This window comes from Lepeophtheirus salmonis, chromosome 4 (genome assembly GCF_016086655.4).
Source record: "Lepeophtheirus salmonis chromosome 4, UVic_Lsal_1.4, whole genome shotgun sequence".
NCBI lineage: Eukaryota > Metazoa > Arthropoda > Copepoda > Siphonostomatoida > Caligidae > Lepeophtheirus > Lepeophtheirus salmonis.
The window spans coordinates 36401725-36422103 of NC_052134.2; positions in this window are offsets into that span (position 1 = coordinate 36401725).

Here is a 20379-nt window from a genome sequence, read left to right on the forward strand (position 1 = left end):
ACTAATACAAAAATTGCATTACTGATTTTTGAAAAAAAAAAAACATACCTTGACCGTTCAAACACTAATTTAGTTTAAGAGAGAGAAGGACAGCCGAATCATTGATATTCTTACATACATGGAACTAGCATTTAAATTAATTGGTATTGAGTTGGTTCAGAACTATAGATCAGAACACAAAGTGCTGATAATGAGTTTGTCATTTGTTACTACGAAGATAGAGATAAATATTACCAAATCAACTGGTCAAAAACGAAAGTTTTCTTACAAAAATACTAAATTAAACAATTGAAATTTTTTATAAAAGATGAAAAGAACGTTAAAACACATTCAATGTCTGTTTAGTGGCAACAGAAAGATTAGGATTCAAAATACTCTATGATAAAGACAATAAAAAAATTTGAGAAATTAAAAGTTGGAATCTCAACGCCAAGACACCGGATCATACTTTTAAAGAGTACAAACTTCACGATAAATCGTATTAGAATAAAAAGAAAAATATTTGGAATATATGAGAAGTTTTAAGAGAGATGCAATAATAGTTGAAAAAATAATGGTTTGAAGGCGAAAAAAGGGGAAAGTTGAAGCAAAATAGTCAAACAGTTCGTCTCTACTTGAAATATATGAGAAAATCTTAGCTGCAATAGATCATGGAATTAAATTTTTTTGGAAAAAAGATGGTAAACAATAAACTTACAATATTTGGCACATGGCACGTACAAGACGTATGAAAAGGGGCAACATTGAACAAGAAACGCCACACCCTTACATCTATAAAAAGGTCATGAGGGATCTAAAAAATAACTAATTGCATTTTAATGATGCTTACAAGCAGAACATACCATTGTGAAAACAAAAAAAAAGTACCCAAAAAGTTGGGAACATTCTATCGCAGAGAGAAACTTATAAAGTTAAACAAAAAATTGTCAATTAAGAAATACGCACCATATTGTATTTTTTTATAACTTATCAATATATATCATGTACATTTTGAAATTGAAATTAAGGCTTAGTGATACCTTGTTAAAAATCCTTGAAGCACTGGATTAGTAATAACAATGCTAATATATGTATGCTGTAGGATAAAAGTACTATGCATAAAATGTGTTTTTGGATTTCGTTTGATCTTTCTTTGGAATATACATATATATTATACTACTTCTTCAGCGAATATCATTAAAACTGTGTACAAAATCAAGGCCTTTGCAAAAAATAATAATAATAATGACTTAAACTAAACTAATTAATAAAAAGGAATTTACAGGTTCCGTATAGCGAAATTTAATTCATGGTTCTTCAATTCCTAGAAAATATTTACAAACTGTGTTTCATAACCACTTATTAGTGTTGCTTTAGCTACGGCACTTTGAGGGATGTATTTACTCCCAATACTGATATGTAACTCATTTACTGAATTTAAAACCTCGTAGTAATTTTATTCATATTCATCAATATGAAACTTCTGAAAATCAAGTATCATCTTAAATTCTTGTGGTAAGTTCTATCGTATAACAGAGTTAGCCAGTTAAGTATTTAGTTAGATACTAGTGCTTAATGCATAGAAGTACCTGGGGTGGGGACAAGCTGAAACAATAAAATTGATGTTGAGGCTAAAATAACATTAACTATGTCTTGAAATGGGTACCAAAAGTTACATATCGTTATTAATTTTTCAAAAATCTAAATATTACTTTTGCAGAGTAGAGACCCCAAAATTGCAAAAGTATTTAATAACAATTTTATCTCCGTTATCTTTAATTACAATGTTTCATTACACAACCAAATTCTTGAATGTCAACAAATTCACCTTTGGTATGCTCAAAATCATCAGTTTTTTTAAAGAATAATAAAGAATTTATTATTATTACAAATGAGACCTTTTTCTATTATAGGCCTAAATAATGGTAATTTTAATCAAACTATCTCTAATTTTTTGTATACTCATAGTCTTTGAGTAGGTTAAGCTTCTAATAAAAAATTGACAAAATCAAACTTGGAGCATTGGGTGGGCATTATTTTTAAAATTTCACAGTAATATTTAAGTGGTATTTTTTAATGGAAGTAAAATAAAAGCACTTGTTCTTATTAGTATTTTAAATCAAACATTTTTAAACCGGTTGAGTTTGAGCAGAGTTAAATTATTTAAATTTCAAATTAGAAAAATGTTGTGAACTTGTTTGAGTTTAACATCAAAGGCAATTACAGACTAGGATCTACAAGATAATATTCAATCTGTCTGATTTTTTTTTTTTGATTTTATATCTAAACAAGTTCAAATTAATTTCCCAAAAAATAACAACTCAAAAAATGATTACGACAGATTTTATTACTCCCAACGTAGTAGCTTAATTAGATAGGTGTCAATTAAGTATGATATATATAGTCTTTATTCATGAAGCAATTTTTGATTCATTTGGGTTAAATATTCATGAATTCCCTATTTGTAAGTCTTCTATCCAAACGATACGGAGTGATCGAAGAAAAGATTGGGGTACACCATAAAAATTGACTTTAAAGACAAAGTCCCAGATGTTGTTGCTTTACTTTGGGATGAAAAGTTACTGCCTGCTTTGAATAACCAGAAGATGAAACAAGAAATTTTGCCGATTGTCTTTAAATATGGAAAGCAATCCTAGACTGGGAACTCAAAGAAAATGTGCAAGTTCCAAGCTGTCATACCTCAGCTTCAAGAAATGGTTGTCTTAATGGTATCTTTATGATCCTGGAGCAAAAATTTGAAACAGAAATGCTTTTATTTACTTGTTGTCATCATCTCATGAACTGATTTTAAAAAGTGTTTTCGAAGTGAAAAACAAAAATATAACAACAAGTCCACATATTCCGTTCTTTCAAAAATTAAAAGATTATTGGGAAAATATAAATTTTGTCAAAATAGACTCCTTACAATCATTAGTACAAAGTAATTTATCACTTTCAGAAGTTATAGATTTATTAGAATATTATCATAGTGAAATATCAAAAGAAATTGGGGTAGATGATTACATGGAGCTCATAGAACTATGTACATATTATATTTTTAGGTGGAGACAATTATAAAAAAAATAGACCTCCCGGTGATATCCACCAAGCTTGGTGGATGGACAGAGCTATTATACACTCTGAAAATATTCTTATTATTTAACCAGCTTAAAATAAATAAAATGATAAAAATATTGTTATTATATTTATAGTTTTTTGATTGTAACAATATACGTTAAGCCTTGGTTTCAATGTATTGTAGCAGTCAAAGCACCATATAATGATTTATGCTTATTAGAACCATTGAAAGCTTACGAAAAAATAGACGAAACAATATCAAAAGCTACCTGAATGAAACTTTGTTGGTTTTTATGGTATTTGACTGATGAAGCTGCTCCCCCCTTTCATTCTTCAATGATAATGTTGATCAAGAAGCTAAAGAAAAAATGTCGTAAATTTGAATAATGACAATATCTCGGGTCATGGTAAAAGAAATGTTGAATCGAATGGAGCATTTGATGGTTCTTGGTTTTGTGCATGACTGTTTTTATATCTAGTGATAACTTTGTTTATTGTTTCATAAATAACTCCTCTTTAATTATATAAAATTTGTATTTCAGATAAAAAAAATACGTTACTTCATATCAATCAATTGCATGCCACTGTTTTCCCGTTTCAAAATTGAAAATTATTATAATTTTTTTGTTGATTGAAGCCCAGAAAAAAATTGTCAATGCTTAGAGCAGTTAATGTTACAGCTGAGATATATTTCAAAAGTTTACCAAAAACTTTCATGGTTTAATTACAGCGGATGAGGAACAAAATCAATTCTTACTATGTTGCGTTCATGAACACAATATATCCTGAATGTAAAATAAAACACTTATTGTGTTATTAAGTAAAAATAATCCTAATATATGAAATAAAGTCCTATTATTTATCAATTCTGAAAGGTGAGCTCAACATTATAACTTTATATAGAGTAGGGTAGACCGACAAAAGTTGAAATACGTTTTACTAAATTACTTGGAGATACTTCAAATTAGATAAACCAAAGTATTACACAACAGATCTACATCTATTTACAAATTGTGAAACGAGTTAAAATACAATTATGATAAATAATTTTTGTGTAATATATATTTGAATGGAAATTTCCAAGTACACCCTACAATCAAGTCATTAAATTAACTTTAAGCTTTTGTCGGCACCTGTTATTCTTGTCTTAGATAAATTTTCTATAATAATTGAGTAGCTGAGATCAAATAGAAAAAAAAATCGAGAATACGCATTTTTGAAAAAAATAATTTTAATTTTATGGGGCATCTTAATAGTCATGGCCTTCATTGCCAAGAGCTTTCAATCTGTTCGCCTGTGTGTCAATGCTGTTATTGACTTTAATGGAGGACACATTGAATAAAAACATGTCAAAATATAATTTTCAACATATCCCAAGTTGATTTTGAGTTGTTTTTTCTTGAGTCAATAAACATTAGGTTTTTCGTAATTTAGTCATACTACTACAAATTCTGGGTCCCTACTCTGTACATGCAGTAAAAATGTCAAAAATGAAAAGTACACCATTAAGCCTTCTCTCCCTACAAAATATTTTCTTCATGACCCGTTCCTTTAATATAATTTACAAAGACTTTAATCAAGACATGTTGTCTGAGAGATAAAAAAAAAAAGAAGGGGGAGATATGAAGTAACATACAAATTTAATCATAATATAAATTTGTAAATATTATTATATGAAGTTTGTTAAAATAAATAACTTCAACTTAAAGAAACGTACATATATTATGTAAATATAGTTTATGCTTGTAATATATAATTATTATCGGACAAGGACACTAATCAATGAAATTTTTAAACATGAATAGAAAATTAATATTGCTCTTAGCAAAACAAAATTTGAATTAAGGGGATTTCAACATAACATATAAATAATGTTTCTGCAACAACCTTATTAAATTATTTTTTGCATGCCAGTGAATGGTATATTCACTCATCAGTTCCAAAGCTATAAACCAAGTGGCGAAAGAGGCCTGTTTGTTTTAATAGATTCGTTCTCCTAGAAAATGTTGTTTTTTATGATACCACAGATGACGTAATTTTATAGTTTTCCCACATGACGATGGAATTTGTTCTTCCCATTGCAAAATTTATCTTGTTAGTTCAATGAAATGGGTGAATTTGTAGAGGTTTTGTGATAAGTTATAAAGTAATATTAAAGTTAACTCAACCCCACTAGCATACAAAAAAGGTGTATCGTAGAGTACTACTTATCTTTTAATTCAACATAATATCTTTGCTATCGTTAAAATCTAATCATTTATAAATAATGTGATGTAAATATTACGCTATGTCCTATCTTAACGTGTTAATATAATTATTTTGTTAAATGTGGTTGAAAATACCGAAATGAAAACTGGTTATATTCAAGAATATCAAGTATATTTTGCTATCAGTAAATACTTGTAACGTTAATGCCATAAGTTGAATGACTCCTTTATAGAAATCATCAATATCATGCTTATTGTTGAGGTTTTTTATCAAGGATAAGAGTACGTTTATTAGAAACAAGGAACCGACCAATATAAAATGACAAGTCGAATTAAACTATTAATAGTTTTATTATTTTACTTTATTGGATATAACTTTTTTTTTCAATAAGTAAATCTTCAAGTATTTGTAAATTATAATAATTTTTGTTTTAATAACCTCGTTTGTGTACCATTGTAAAAAGTTATTTATAAACAATTTTAGCCTATCTCATAATGGGCCTTTTCAATTATGACGAATTATGAAGCAGAATTTTTGAAATAATTTACAATCCGAATTAGGATTGTTGTGTTTTCTGTAAGAATTCCATAATATGTATTTTGACAATAAGGAACAGAAAATTAAAAGGGGATTCATTATATTATGTTTAAAAAAAGATTTTTTAATTGAAAAATTTATTAAGGATATTCAATTAAAATTGATCAATTAGAAAAGGCGGGATAATTATTTATTGTAGGTCAAAACTTATGCAAAATTATATTTATTTGGTATAATTTTGCATAAAATACCATAATAATTGATCAGGATTATTTAAATTTGTATGTTTAATTAGAACCATATTTGTTATTTTACTGAGCGCTAGCAAGGCTTACAAATCCAACCCACTTCATGTGACTTTTGAAAAAAGGTATAACAGTTTGTCACATGCCGATTAATGTTAAAGTATGGGCTGAAGTTATTATAATTACTGTTTTGATGAGGGGTTTCAACATTATTATTTTATTTTGAACATATTTCTAGGATATTATTGTATGGAAAAGATAACTTATTGTTACAAATTTGATTTGGAATTCAACTTCATCGTTTTTTTACACTTATTCTGGAACAAATTAGGTTCAAATTATGTGTTTTTATTTATAAGTGGAGTTTGAAATTTGAACAAAAGGGCCTAATTACTTTTTTTACATAGTATTTATAAAATATATGTATGCTTACATAATAATTTTTGAGGATAAGGATGGTCTGAGCCCTAGCCTTCCTACAAACTCTGTCTATAAGCTTACTTTATTTTGTGCTATGCAATTGTAGAAATCCCATTTTATAGAGGAACTAATGTAAACATACCTATATAGCTTGTCAATTCATAACTTAGTTTCTTTAAATAAAACTTAATTCTTAGTTATGTATATGATGTGCACAAGTTGATATTTTCTAGGAAATATAATTTTTATGAACAAATTGTGCAAACTTGGAACAAAAAAATGAAGTGATTAAATTCAAATTAAGAATTATTTTGAGCAAGATAATGGAATAATTGAATAATACATTGATGGTCGATATAATAATTTTGTAATGCCAATAGCTAATTGATAAGTATTTGTTGACATTATAAAATTTTAATATACAAAGTTATATTACTAATAGATACATAATAACCAATTAATTCAGTATTTATAAATCAAAATTAAATTGTGATTTAATTAAGTAATTGTTAATTTAACTGACTGTTAAATTGACTAATTCAGTGATTCCCAATCACTCAAACATAGTGACCTATTTTAGAACAAGCAATCCTAAAATGATCCCAATTCTCAAAAAATCCTATCATATACAGACTATTTTTTTGGACAAGTAACTGGCATATACCTATATACTATAGATTAATTTTTCGAGATAAAGTGGTTGTGATTCGTAAACTTTCGATGTTTCACCCAACATCTGAATTTTGAAGCATTCGATGGGATATTGCAATCGCCATTATCATTTCTGCTAACAAAAATGGAAGCAAAAAGAAATCAGATTGCTGCTTTGATTTGCACCTACCACAGCAAACCTGATATTGTCAAGATTGTTGGGATCGAGACTCACATCCCCTATTGGGCCAGAAAGCTCATGAAAGAGTACAAAAGTCCTAAAATCGATCCCAGTAGTTGAAAGCCGGCCAAACTGACCCAAAAGTGGCCAAAAAGGCGTTTGAGGCCAAGTTCACCATTTCCATGGCCACATTTGCCAAAAATAAGTCAGTGTCCAGGGCGATCAAGGTCACCAAGGGGAAAGTACAAGAGGTAAGTTAAAATAATATTAATGACTTGACATCAACAAGATGTTCGTTTGGAGTGGGCCAAACGCCTCCAAAACGATTAGAAGCATAATTGTAAACGTATGATATTTTTCTCAGATGAAAAAAGATTCACTGTCGACCCCGTCTACAAAAAGCAGAACAATTGGGTTGTTTGCTTTGAATACACTACTGAAGACCTCCGCCACTTGTATTAGTCGGGTAAGCGGTACCCAATCCTGCTGGAAGACGTAAGAGGTCTTGCCCAACTACTCGAAGATCTTAGAAGACCAAAGTACTCCCGTAGGTCCTCAAACCACCAAGAAGTTGTCATCCTACGTCCTCCAACAGTGTGGGGCATCCGTCACACAACCAATTTTGTGCAAGCCTGGATGGGAGAGAACATACAGTTTTGGCACTATAACTTCTGCCCCGATCTGAATCTTATGGATTACTGTATCTAGTGGCAAGTGAAGTCCATTGCCTGCAGATCACTCCACAGCAATGTCACCGACCTGAAATCCTACGTGGAGAAGGAGTGGAAGCTCATGAGAAGGTACTACATTGCCAGAGAGTACACCAACTTCTGTGGCCTCTTTAAGACAGTCATTGATAGTAATTGAAATCAAATTCATAAGTAATATCTTTAATTGTGTGCTTAATAAATGCCTTGTAAGTAATCTATGACGTCTTACTTAATTGAGACTCGGGAAGAGTAAAAGTTTGCTCATGATGATTAGTGGTGCACCCATTTCGCACGACCCGGTATATTGCAATTATGAATTGTATATTATTTATTCGTGAAGTAACTCCGTAAACTATTCACTACAGAAGAAAATCGAACTATCACCATGATGTCTGGGGTCATTAAGAAGACTCTAACAATACTGATGTTTTAAAAACATAAGTGGCCTCTCTTTAGACCTCCTTGACTTCTTCCCAGAAGCCTTGACGACCATTGACACGGCATACTTACTTTTCTTATAAAAAAAGAAACAAAGAGACATGTCCCTCTATCTTATAGGTAGAGTTTGAGGGATGAATATAAACTTTTATACCTTATATACTGTGTATGTAAATGAGTACAATTTGCCCCTCCCCCAGGATTTTTGCAAAAGCTGTCATATTATCTACATATCTCGTATTTCAAAACCTAACTTTCCAAAATTGATAGAAAAAACGGTCCAAAATCTTTTGGTTTTTAGTAATTAGCCAATTATGTCCAATTGAAGGACTATATACTCTTCATTTAATACATAATAAATAATTCACCTCCTAACAACCACTAATTCATAATCAACCAATCAACAATTCAAACACTGATGAGAAGCAAGAGTAGTAAAAAAATGTATACTAGATACAGTTAGACCCATGAACTTGTTGTTTTTGCATAGTTATTGATAATGTGAAATTTTTTTTTGTCATCTGCAGAGATTTTTATACTACTTTGATTGGTAAAAAATCTTTCTAAATTGTATTTATGAGACTTATACATAGTGAAAACTAACGAAACTCTAAGGCAGTGGTTCTAAAAATTCCAATAAAGTCATTCCCTCAAGATTATGTTTCAATTTTTTTAATATATTTTTGCATAATATTATTGGCGTTTTATATTAAACATTTTTCACATACATGGAATTTAAATTTAAACTCAATCTCCTTTCCTCAAGACAATAAAAATTCCTATTCTCCCACTCTAAGAAACAGGCAATAAAACAGAAAACATATTAATTATGCAATAAAACAGAAAAGATATTAAGTATACAATAAAGCATTAAATTATGCTCACCTACTCATGCAATCCCGATTGAAAAGTTACTAAGAATCTGGGGCTTTAGTAAAATAAGATGAGAATAGGAATGTAAGTTCTCCGTTCAAAGATCATACTGGGTGTAGAAGAAGTACTGAGATCTGCCTCTAATTAGTCATTAAAATACTCATAATTGATCAGGATTATGTTGTACTTACATCATTTTATTTTATACTAAAACAATGCACACTAATAATGAATCTTGCCACCATCAGACTCAATGACAGCCTCCCACCGCCTCCGAACCCCCTTGCACAAAATGGGAACGTAGTGCTTTTTCACGATCCTTCACTGCTGGGTAATGTTCTTCAGGGCCTCAATATTCGGGTGGTACACTTTTGCTGGGCTTCTTCTCAATTGGCCACCAAATAGAGTAATCCAGTGGATTCAGATCTGGGCTCCGAGGGGGCCAAAAGTTCTTGGACCAGAAGCTCATATTACTACCCATCCACTTTTGTACAATATTACCAGTATGGACCAGAGCCCCATTCTGCTGAAATACGTACGTGGCCTTGTTGGACTTCTCCATGGTCTTGGTGATCTATGGAACCACATATTGTTACAATACCGTTAAGTAGTCGGACGTGTGTAACTGGTATCCGACAGGAAACTAAATTGGATGCATTTTTTCTCTAGTTGATGGCACAACCCCCAACATTAGCACAGAGGCCGGATGTTAGGTCTTGTTTACTGTCCTGATGCTGTTGTCAGCCTTGCCAAAGAATACCATCCAATCATTTTCCTTGTTGTAGACGGGGTTAAGGGTAAAGGTATTTTCATCAGAGAAAAAAATTACCCAGTTGTTGTTGTGCTTCAGATCATTCAAGAGTTGTTGACATAACTGAATACAAAGTTATTTTTGACGCTGGGACTGGAGTGGCCTTTCAATTCTTCTAAGTGAGCTTCCTCCAGCCTTTCGGATGGCCTTGTCCACAGTAGACCGATGCACCCTCTTCTTCTTTACGTGCTCTGACATTTTAATCATTTGGTTAATATTAAAGGCCTCCATGATGTCTTTAAGCTTCACTTTGATGGGTCTTCCACTCTTGGGGTTGTCCTTAAGATTGCCTCATCAGACAAACGATTTCTGACGCGACAGACTGTGACCTTACTGAAGTTTAAGACATTCATGATGTCCAAGGTGGTCCTCTCGGCAGGGATTAAACTGCCTATGATGGCTCTTCTGGTCTCCATTGCGACATATAAAGAGTTTTTGTTTACTACACGTACATCAAAGAAATGCTTAGAATCTAAGGTATTCAAAATCAGAATTTTAAGATTGAATCAATAGCACCTATTCAAACCTGTATTTTTAGAAGGTGTCATTATTTTTTCCAAGTCCGGTATCCCTAATAGTGATATAAGACAAAAAAAAATACCATTGTGAAGTAGAAAAAATTAAACTTATTAAATTTTCTACGTTGATATACTTGTTGCTTCTTTCTTTAAAGTATCTTAAATAAAGCAAGCTATTCATCATAGATTTTCAGGAAAAATTTATACAATTATACTACATACAATTACCATTATCAAGGTTTCTCTGTAATATAAGGTAGAATGTACCTATATTATCTATATACATAAGTATATTGTGTTGTTCATTTTTAGTAGGAAATCATGTGTTATACTGTATTTCGATTATTGATTACTGAGAGTACATAGATTATACTGGCGGTTCCCTTCAAAAGAACCTACATATGTAATATGTATGTATCTAAAAATAATTATTAGGTTCTAAAATATTTGCTGATTTCAAAAGAAAGAGTTAATTCTTCAAATCATGAATCAATTATTTTATCTCAAAATATATTAATATTGAGGATTAATAAAAATATGATGATCACTTCTGAAGGATAATCTTTTTCATCATCTTTGAATTACATACCTACTTGATAGAGAAATAAAATATTATTTTTATTTTAATTCTATTTTCTGGTTATATTATAAAACAAGCTCCTTGAAGAAGGTGCTGGTTTTTCAGAAAAATCAGATATTAAATTTTAAGAGAAAAATGTAAAAAATTATTAATTGTCCACAAAAAATTAAATTTTTTGGAAAAAAATTCGAAATATTTAATTAAATTTAAAATACTAAATTTTCTACTAAAAAGTAAAATTACTTTTTTTTTTTTTGGGGAAGGCTATTTTTTTTTTCATAACTTAAAAAAAAAAGTTAAATACCAGTAATAAATGAAAATTGGAGTTGCAAGTTAAAATTATTTTCGCGATGTCGATTCCTATTCCCAAAAAACACCCGATTCTTCCATCACTATTATTTGTGGACTCCTTAAGTTTACGGGTGAAATAGCATTATTATGAAAGAACATCATGATAGCGACAAAAATTGTGCTTTGTGTTGTTTTAAGATTTCCGATTTGCTGAGACTTCCTTCTTTTGTGGCTCAAATAAGCTATGAAGGTCAAATGAGTAAATTTGTACAATAAATAACGTTACACTATCGTTATAAAATCATCTCAGATATCCTACTGGGGCTTCTCAGGACGTTACCTTACTAACATGAAAATGTATTAAGTATTTTGTAGTCAGCTGTCGATTCCATTGTCGTACTTGAAACGTCACGCCTATTTTATAATTGATTCTTTTAGATAAATAAATGTAGTGATACGATATAATTATTTATGTTCATTTCCAAAAGGACAAGTATACAATTTCATGTTGATCCCTCCTGATATATAATAATTCTTAATACATTTGTATTTGTCAACTTAATATTTCTATGAAGGAATTTTTACTACCATTCCTTATCTTAACTTATACATTCTTACAACTCGTTTTCCTTGAAATACATAGTCCACATTGTCTTTTCAATGAAAAATACCTTCAGTTCTTCATTATTTGAATGCTATGATACTTAAGAGATAAAAAACAGTGGGGGGTGATTGGCTTATTTGGCAAACTATCATTTAATTTTCGGCATTTTTTCTTTCACATTTTGGAGGAAAGGTTGTGAGATGCAACAAGTTAACTAGGTATCTTATTGATGTCTAGCTTTTGGGTATAAGCAAACAAGCTTAGTTTTCTCTCTTCAACTGTTTTCATTATCTGACTATTCTCTGATTTAAAGAAGCTGACTTTCCGTAGTAATAAATTAAAGGGGTTAACACTTTATTGCTTTGCCGCAGGTACTTTATTTTTCCGAAACTATGCATAGATACTAGTTGTTTTCCTTTACTATATAAAAACGGAGGTTGGGATTAGACAAAAAAGATGTTGTAAATTTAGTACTATACTAAACTATGGGGCACAATAACATTTAATCATGAATAATGTCTGATCTTTGCAAATGTAGTAGATAATAATTTATTGTCTGCAACAGGGATTCTCAACTATTTTCTTTAGTGAAGCACCACTTATAAAATATTTATTTAACCCAAGTAACCCGTTAAAAGCACTAAGCATTTTTACTTTCAATGGTAGCGGCTTGGATTTTGGATTTTTTGAAAAAAAAAAAAAAAAAAAATGGGAAAAAAATTTCACATAGTAAATTTTTTTTCAAAAAGGCATATATTTTCTCTAAGATATAAATTTTTTTGGAAATAAAATTCAAAATCCACAGCTGTTCAAAAAAATAATTTTTTTGGAGAAAAATTTCAAATATCATATTTTTTGTAAAAAAAATTCAAATAATATATAGCTATTCACAGAAAATTAAATTTAATTTAAAATATTCCTGAGCTATGTACCACCTGTAAATATTCTTTCAAAATCTACGCGTGCCCCCAATTGAGAAGCACAGGTCTAAAATATACATATATAAATAAGAATTTATAATAATGCATTAAATGTATTTAAAATATCGGATATCGTCAGTTGTCTTTTTTACTTGGAGGTATTTTAATGACTCTTGGTCACATTGTGTGGATTGCCATCAATTAAAGACAATTTCTCACTTATTTCTTGTCTATAGAACTCTCAAAGGCATTGTAAAGACCATTGAGATTGTTATGAGGAAGAAGATTGGAAGAAAACCTGACCCACATAAGAATATATACGGATTCGTAGGAACCAGCGTAAAACTCAATTTGGCATCGAATGTTGTATGTAAACTCCAAACATAAATATCTGCGACGTACTTCAACAAAAATAGCTCAAGTAGCTCTCATCGAGTTTAGAATAACTTAATTATTTACTTGCTTTGTTAGTGATATTGTTTTTTTATTTCAATTATTTTATGTGGATAATTTGATATTGTTATGAATGTCATTATTAAAGTATTTCTTTTTAATAAAATGTATAATAATTTCTTCATTAATTGATATACGGGTATAATTAAGAAATTGAAGGAAAATAATCATAATTATATGCCAAATCATCTTCTCATCTCTTTCGTATTTATATTAAATATTAATAATTATTTTATGTCACGTTTTCTTCTTAATTACAGAAATTTTATAAGCTCTTTTGTTTCGAATGTTATTTTTGTAGAAATAAATTGCAAGATATTAAAAATAATAATGTAAATAAATATTTTTGATGTACATTAGGACAACATAAATCCTTTGACAGAAAATAAAAATTTCAGTTCTGATATTTGTCAGTTCCATTTGACAAAATTTTATTTAACCTTTATTAGAAAAAGGGCTATTTTAGATATAAAGTTTGATTCTTTTGGCCACTAAGATGGGCGATATCAAAACTACTAATAAATTGATAATAATTTTTGTATTAGTAGGTATAATAGTGTTGTAGGCATACTACAGTAATTTTATTTATTTGATTTTTTTTTAATTGTTACTATTTAGAAAATGCACAAAGGCTAATTTGTTTGATATATCAAAACATGGTGTCAAGCCAATTGGTTCTATAAGATACATATTATGAGAATTTACTAATTGTTTTGATGCAATTTACTCCTACACATTTTTTAAGATTTCTTGATTTTATGAGCTTTAAAATAATATTGCTTCTCATAAAATTGCATTAAAATGATTTATAACATAGAAAAAATTAAGGAACATATGTATAGTGAATCAATGCATCAATATATTCGAATAAAAAATTATATACGAATTTAATCATTAGTAAAAAAGTGTTTCCGTGGAAAAAAGAAAAGGAAAGAAGAATTTCCTCTTGAATGTATGTATATCCAGAATTAATTGTATAATCCGTGGTTGGATACCATATGGTACAAAACTAATTGTATTACCAATTGAAAGACATGTTAGAAACGATATGAAACAACATTCAATGACCATTTAAGAAATTTTTATTAGCCAAGTAAAATAATCTGATTACCAAATGCATGTGGTTTCCTTGCAGAAGTCTCAAATCAAATCCTTTGATTGATTATTGCTACGAATTATGTACATTTCAAATAAATAATCATTTCTGGTTGTTCTTTAATTAACCTCCACTTAGTTAATATTCATTTTACAACTGGGTAAAAAGGAACTTGAAAATAAAAGAAATTCAATTACATGATAATCAGTTAAATGTATATAACAATTACGTCATTTAAATTTTGTATTATTGCTAAAACTATTTCAACCATTTTGCAGTCTTTAACATCAATTAAAGTTCTAAAAATCGATGAAATATACATCCTTATTTTAAAATAATCTTAATAGCATGAGTTTGGGCTTTCAACAGGAGATCACTAAATATTCCTGTAGTAAAGTTTTTGGATAAAAATATATTCATTTATGATCCTTTTCTTGATGCGAATTATAGAAATCCAATTTGTACCCATCAGCTTTTTAAGAAGTTTTGTTGATTCAATAAAATAATAGATACAATATCATTTTGTAGCTGCTGTTGTACGCCTCAGTCCCCACATTAAAAAAATCCATAAAATCAAAAGGGAAAACAAAAGAAAGTCTTTTTTGCATAACAGTGAATTTAATTCACTAAGCCTCGTTTAAAAATTGCTAAATATAAGAATAAATCTTTAATAAGGCACTATTAAGATAAATAAAAAAATCATATAATCAGATTTAATGCAAAAATCAATAGCTGACAAAAAAAAATATTGATAAAATATAGGAATAGAAGCATTTCTATTAGTTTCGGGTTGTATAATATTACATTTCACTAATAGAGGGTTTAAAAAATAATTATAACAGCAGTTGATTAAAATTTAATCCTTAGAAATAGGAAAAAATATTTAAAACTATAAGGATAAATAAATTGATAAAATTTAATTTCTTTTCTTTTTAGTCTTCCTTATTATTTAGTTAAGCATGTATATGTAAAATAATAGAACCCTTAAAAAAACACGTCAAAGAATCCATAAATAAAAATCTTAATAACTCAAAATTAAAAAATTCAAATAGTGGAAGGAACGAATAATACCCCCTAATTCAATAAATGATACTTTAAAAAGTACTTCATATTCATTGAAGAAGGACTTTTGAGTCCGAATCGATCCTTTGCTTATGTGTTCAAGTGGAGTAAACATTTATTCAAAATATAGACTCGAGTCCAAGTAAAGTCATATGTCTGCTAAATACCCCCTTGGTTTAGACTCAATACTATAGTTCAGATCAGTTATTGATAGCGGAATGCCAAATAAATCTTTGATGCTCTCCGTGGTAACCTTGTATCAAGGATAATAACTATATATAAAATGAACGATATTTATTGTCTTCTTACGCCAATCATGATTACTTATTAATAATTGAGTATTTATCTATTATTTTTTATTTTTTTTGCATTGTCAAGGACATCTACTGTCCAAGATGTAATACTAATACCAATAATTATAACTCATATGATTTTGACATACACACACTCACACGTATCCTTGAATCTTGATTTTTTTTTTTATAAAGTTAAATTAATAGATATATGACGAATATATTTGGATTTGGTCGTATAATGGTTACCACCCATTTGTTTGACAAAATTGTACATGAGTAAGGCAAACAATACTTAAATAAAGTCAAATGTGGATAATATCAATTTAAATAAGGTCAACTTTTACTCAAACCCCATTATTACTACAAAAACTAATATTTTGATTTCACAAGAAATAAATTTCAAAAAATATCCATATATAATTTCCACACATATCTATCCAAAAATGTATTACTGCGTCTTCCTGCCTTGCATTTATAGTTTATTGTCTATAATAACCATTCAGAAAAGTAAAGTAAGCATGACTAAATTATTTTCTGAGTGGTCTATTCTCGGATAACATTTTTGTCTAAGTACAATTTGCTGAACGAACATTTCGCCGTAAAGTAACATATTATATTAAATGTTTTTATAGTAAGGTAGCAGTTAAGGATTTGAACTACATTCGAACCGTATGTTTCTGGGTTGTGTATATATAATGATCATTAATGAATATAAATAATAAAAAATATTATTCTGAAAAAGAACACATATTAATTTACCTATAGTAATTAACAATACCTATTTATAATAATAACATTTTTAATTGTGTTAAAATACACAATCAAATATATCAATGAATAAATATCATTTTTTGGACAATAGTTCCAAATGCTTGTTTTGAAAATGGTCTTTACGCAAAAAAAAAAAATTTGGTAAATAGTTCAAGAACCGATTTTTAGAGGTAGCCAAACTTGTTCAATATCAAACTTATGTATGTACGTTGTGCTAAATATGTAGTCCAAAAAAATACCCTAAACTCAAGATACTAATGAATTTATATATTTGTATTAATATTAAATTTTTTACACAGTGTAATACTTTTTATTTAAACAGTTTCATAGGAAAAACAATCATACAATATGTTTGTGACATTGTTAATGTTGTACTTAAAAAACTATTTCTGTAGGTCGTAAAAATAACTGTTGTAATATGTTAATTATATTATGAAATTTGCAATAACAAATGAATACACTGACGTGGGAATCTTCATTCCTTAGCAATAAGGTACATAAATAGCGATTAAAGTAATCCCTTCGTCTCTAAAGTTCCTACAAAATAATAACTATCCGTCAATGTTAAGTACTTATCAAAAATTATCGCACTCAGATGTAGAAAATTTGCAAATTACAAATTATATTTTTGCATGATGGTACCGTATTCCATAGCATAGCCTAAAATAGCCAAAAACATTTCCACTGCAGCTTGAAGATAATGGTTTCACGTAATCATCCAGTTACTAGAACCAAATAATGCATAGCTGTTTTGCAAGATCTTTTAGAAACTTTCTCATTTGTAATTTCTTCCTTAGCTCTTCCTTGTTTTCTTTGAATATGATAAACGATGCCAAGGCAGTGACGTCGATCATGTCATAGAAAAATGCCAAATGCCAGGTCATTGTTAGTCACTTGGCAGAGTACTCGCTCAGCATTTTTTCTATCTTGTCTACACTACTTTTGGTTGTACTATAATACATTCAGGATAATCTGTGGCTTGCTTGATCGTGCGGCCTCAACTCCTCTAGTCTTATATATAAATGACAGAAACACAACTGATTTTTTCATCTTAAGTTGTTATAAAAAAAGTTGTCTCTTTATGGTTGGCAAAATTGATTGAGTTAATTGCAGTTTTTTTTCTTGATTGGATATTACTTGGCAGAAATCTTTTGTTTTTTTCTTAATTTTCCAACTGACAGTTGTTCAATACTTTATCCAGCTCCGTACTTATAAATATATTGTGGGCGGTTCCAGATACTTTATACAAATATACTGATCCTAAACTGTTTTTCTACCAACATCCACTTGTTTGGGGCCACCATTTAATTGTTTTTCAGTATACTATTTAGCCATTTTCTTCAAAAAAACAGGCATTCAATGTACCTGTTGTTTAAAAAAAAAACTTCAATTCTACATTTTTTTGTTTCCCTATTTTATCATTTTAGCAAGGCTTTTTTAACTTGCTAACTTATGTTATTGAAGGAACGGTGAATTAAAGTGGTTTTTTTACATTAAGGGTAATTGTACTAGATAATTTCAGTGTAAGCTTTTTATCAGGAATGAATCATATTGTGGGACACTTTGCAAAAAAATAAAAAATTTAAGGTCATTTCACCAAATTGAATTTCTAAATCAGATTGATAAGATTATTTGCCAAATAGTTTTAACAGTTACATATTGAACTATATCGTTCTCAATGAGTCAAAACTCTTTTTTTTTATACTATCAGTTTCGAAAAAATGATGAAGGATGAATAATATATTTTCAAATTGGAAAAATGTTCCTGAATCTCTAGTTTCTGCCATAAAAATGAATGGATGCAAAAATATACGAGGAAAGAAGGTTCCAGCATACTCTTTTTTCGCCAATATTAAAAATGCTATAGACACAAATTCTACATCACAGTTGTAGAATATGTAAACTTAATTAATTTATTTTTGGTGAAATAATATTTTTGAAGCAATACAGTTATTTTTTTAATGATTGATAATTTTGATATTAGTTTTTATAATTTAATCATAGTAAAGTGTGTGGCAACAAACCTTTGTATAGTTACAATATCTCAAATTAAGTCATGGAGAAGCAATTTGAGACATTGTAAAGTTATGTACAAGCGGTGCAGTTTCTACAAGTTTTTGTAATGATCCTTTTTTGATCATTTTATAGACATATTAACACTTCCTTAGAATATAGGTCGAATAGAAATGCTACATTCATCATAATATAATTTAACCAGGGATATGCTTAGAAAAAGGATATGGGTTGTGAGCGCACATGTACAGAGTTTAATTGAATTTCTCTAATATGCAATTAGAGTTGTAAATCTGTAGCATTTTTTTAACGTGCGGGATTTTGTTGTTGGAATCCTAAAGAGTAGAAGCCTAGAAATCCTAGTCTCGTGTAGTTTTAACTATCCTTAAATGACTGATACTAGAAGTTTGATAAATCATTACTCAAGTCATGTTTCATGTTTGGATATATTTTAGTACTATTAAATATTTAACAATGTTACGTTATAAGTTAACAATATTTTTATAGGAATAATTCAAATTTTATCATACTTCACTTATAGATATTGTTATACTTCAATTATGATTAATATTTGAAGAATAATTATCAAATATTTAATTTATACGTGAGTAAAATATATTTTTTATAGAAGCAATTTCTCTCCAAAAAGAAGTTTTCTTGTTTAACCTCACTCAAAATCTTATATGCTATACTTATTTTCGGAGGCAACTTTATCAGCGCAAGTTATTACTTAAAGGACTATTATGTAGTATATATAAAGTCAGTCTATGGTCCTCACAAGTCATTTTGCACGAAAAGGATGGAAGAAAAACACAAATGAATTTCTCTTGATTTTCTTTTTTTACGTCCTGTAAGCACATGCCTTAAAGGAAGTGTATTTTAAGAAGGATCTTGTGCAATTTATGTTTTTCTATTATGGTTATTACTATTTGGGTGGAATCCGTACACTTTTACGAGACTCATAACTACGAAAATATTTTCAAATAAGAGTAAATATGTGTATATATTTGTTAAATGCCAAATTGTCTAGATATTTGGTTATCATATATATAATTATTAACATTGGTATTACATATTTTACACAAATGAATGTATTAGTGTTATGTCTAATTGATTCAAACCGAGTTTAAGGTATAAAAGAATGACTTTAGTCAATAAATTTGAAACAAATATAGAAAATAAAAGTAACTACGGATCAACCCTTAGTATTGAAGCGTTTTTTTAACACTATCAGAATTAATTAATGAATATTTTTCTTGTATATATGAGATCGGGATATTTATTATAAATCCGTGTTATATGTCAAGTATGTCTCATCAAGTTTTATAAAAACACATTAGAAATTGTAATTGACTAGAAAATTACTAACGAAAAGTGCCACAAAACTCAAAAAACATTTAATGAGGTTTTTGATAAAATCCAGTCAACTCAATTTGAATATGAAGAAAACTCATTTTTTTATTTATATTTACAAATCAAAGTCATCATTTGTGTCAACACATCACGGAAATTTAGACGCAGGCATGTGGATCATTAAAAAATTACTCCTTATTATGAATCAACCTTTACATAAAATGTCACATTTATGTAAACATCACTTAGTTAGTACTAATCCAAATTATATGCATATAACGTCATTACTTC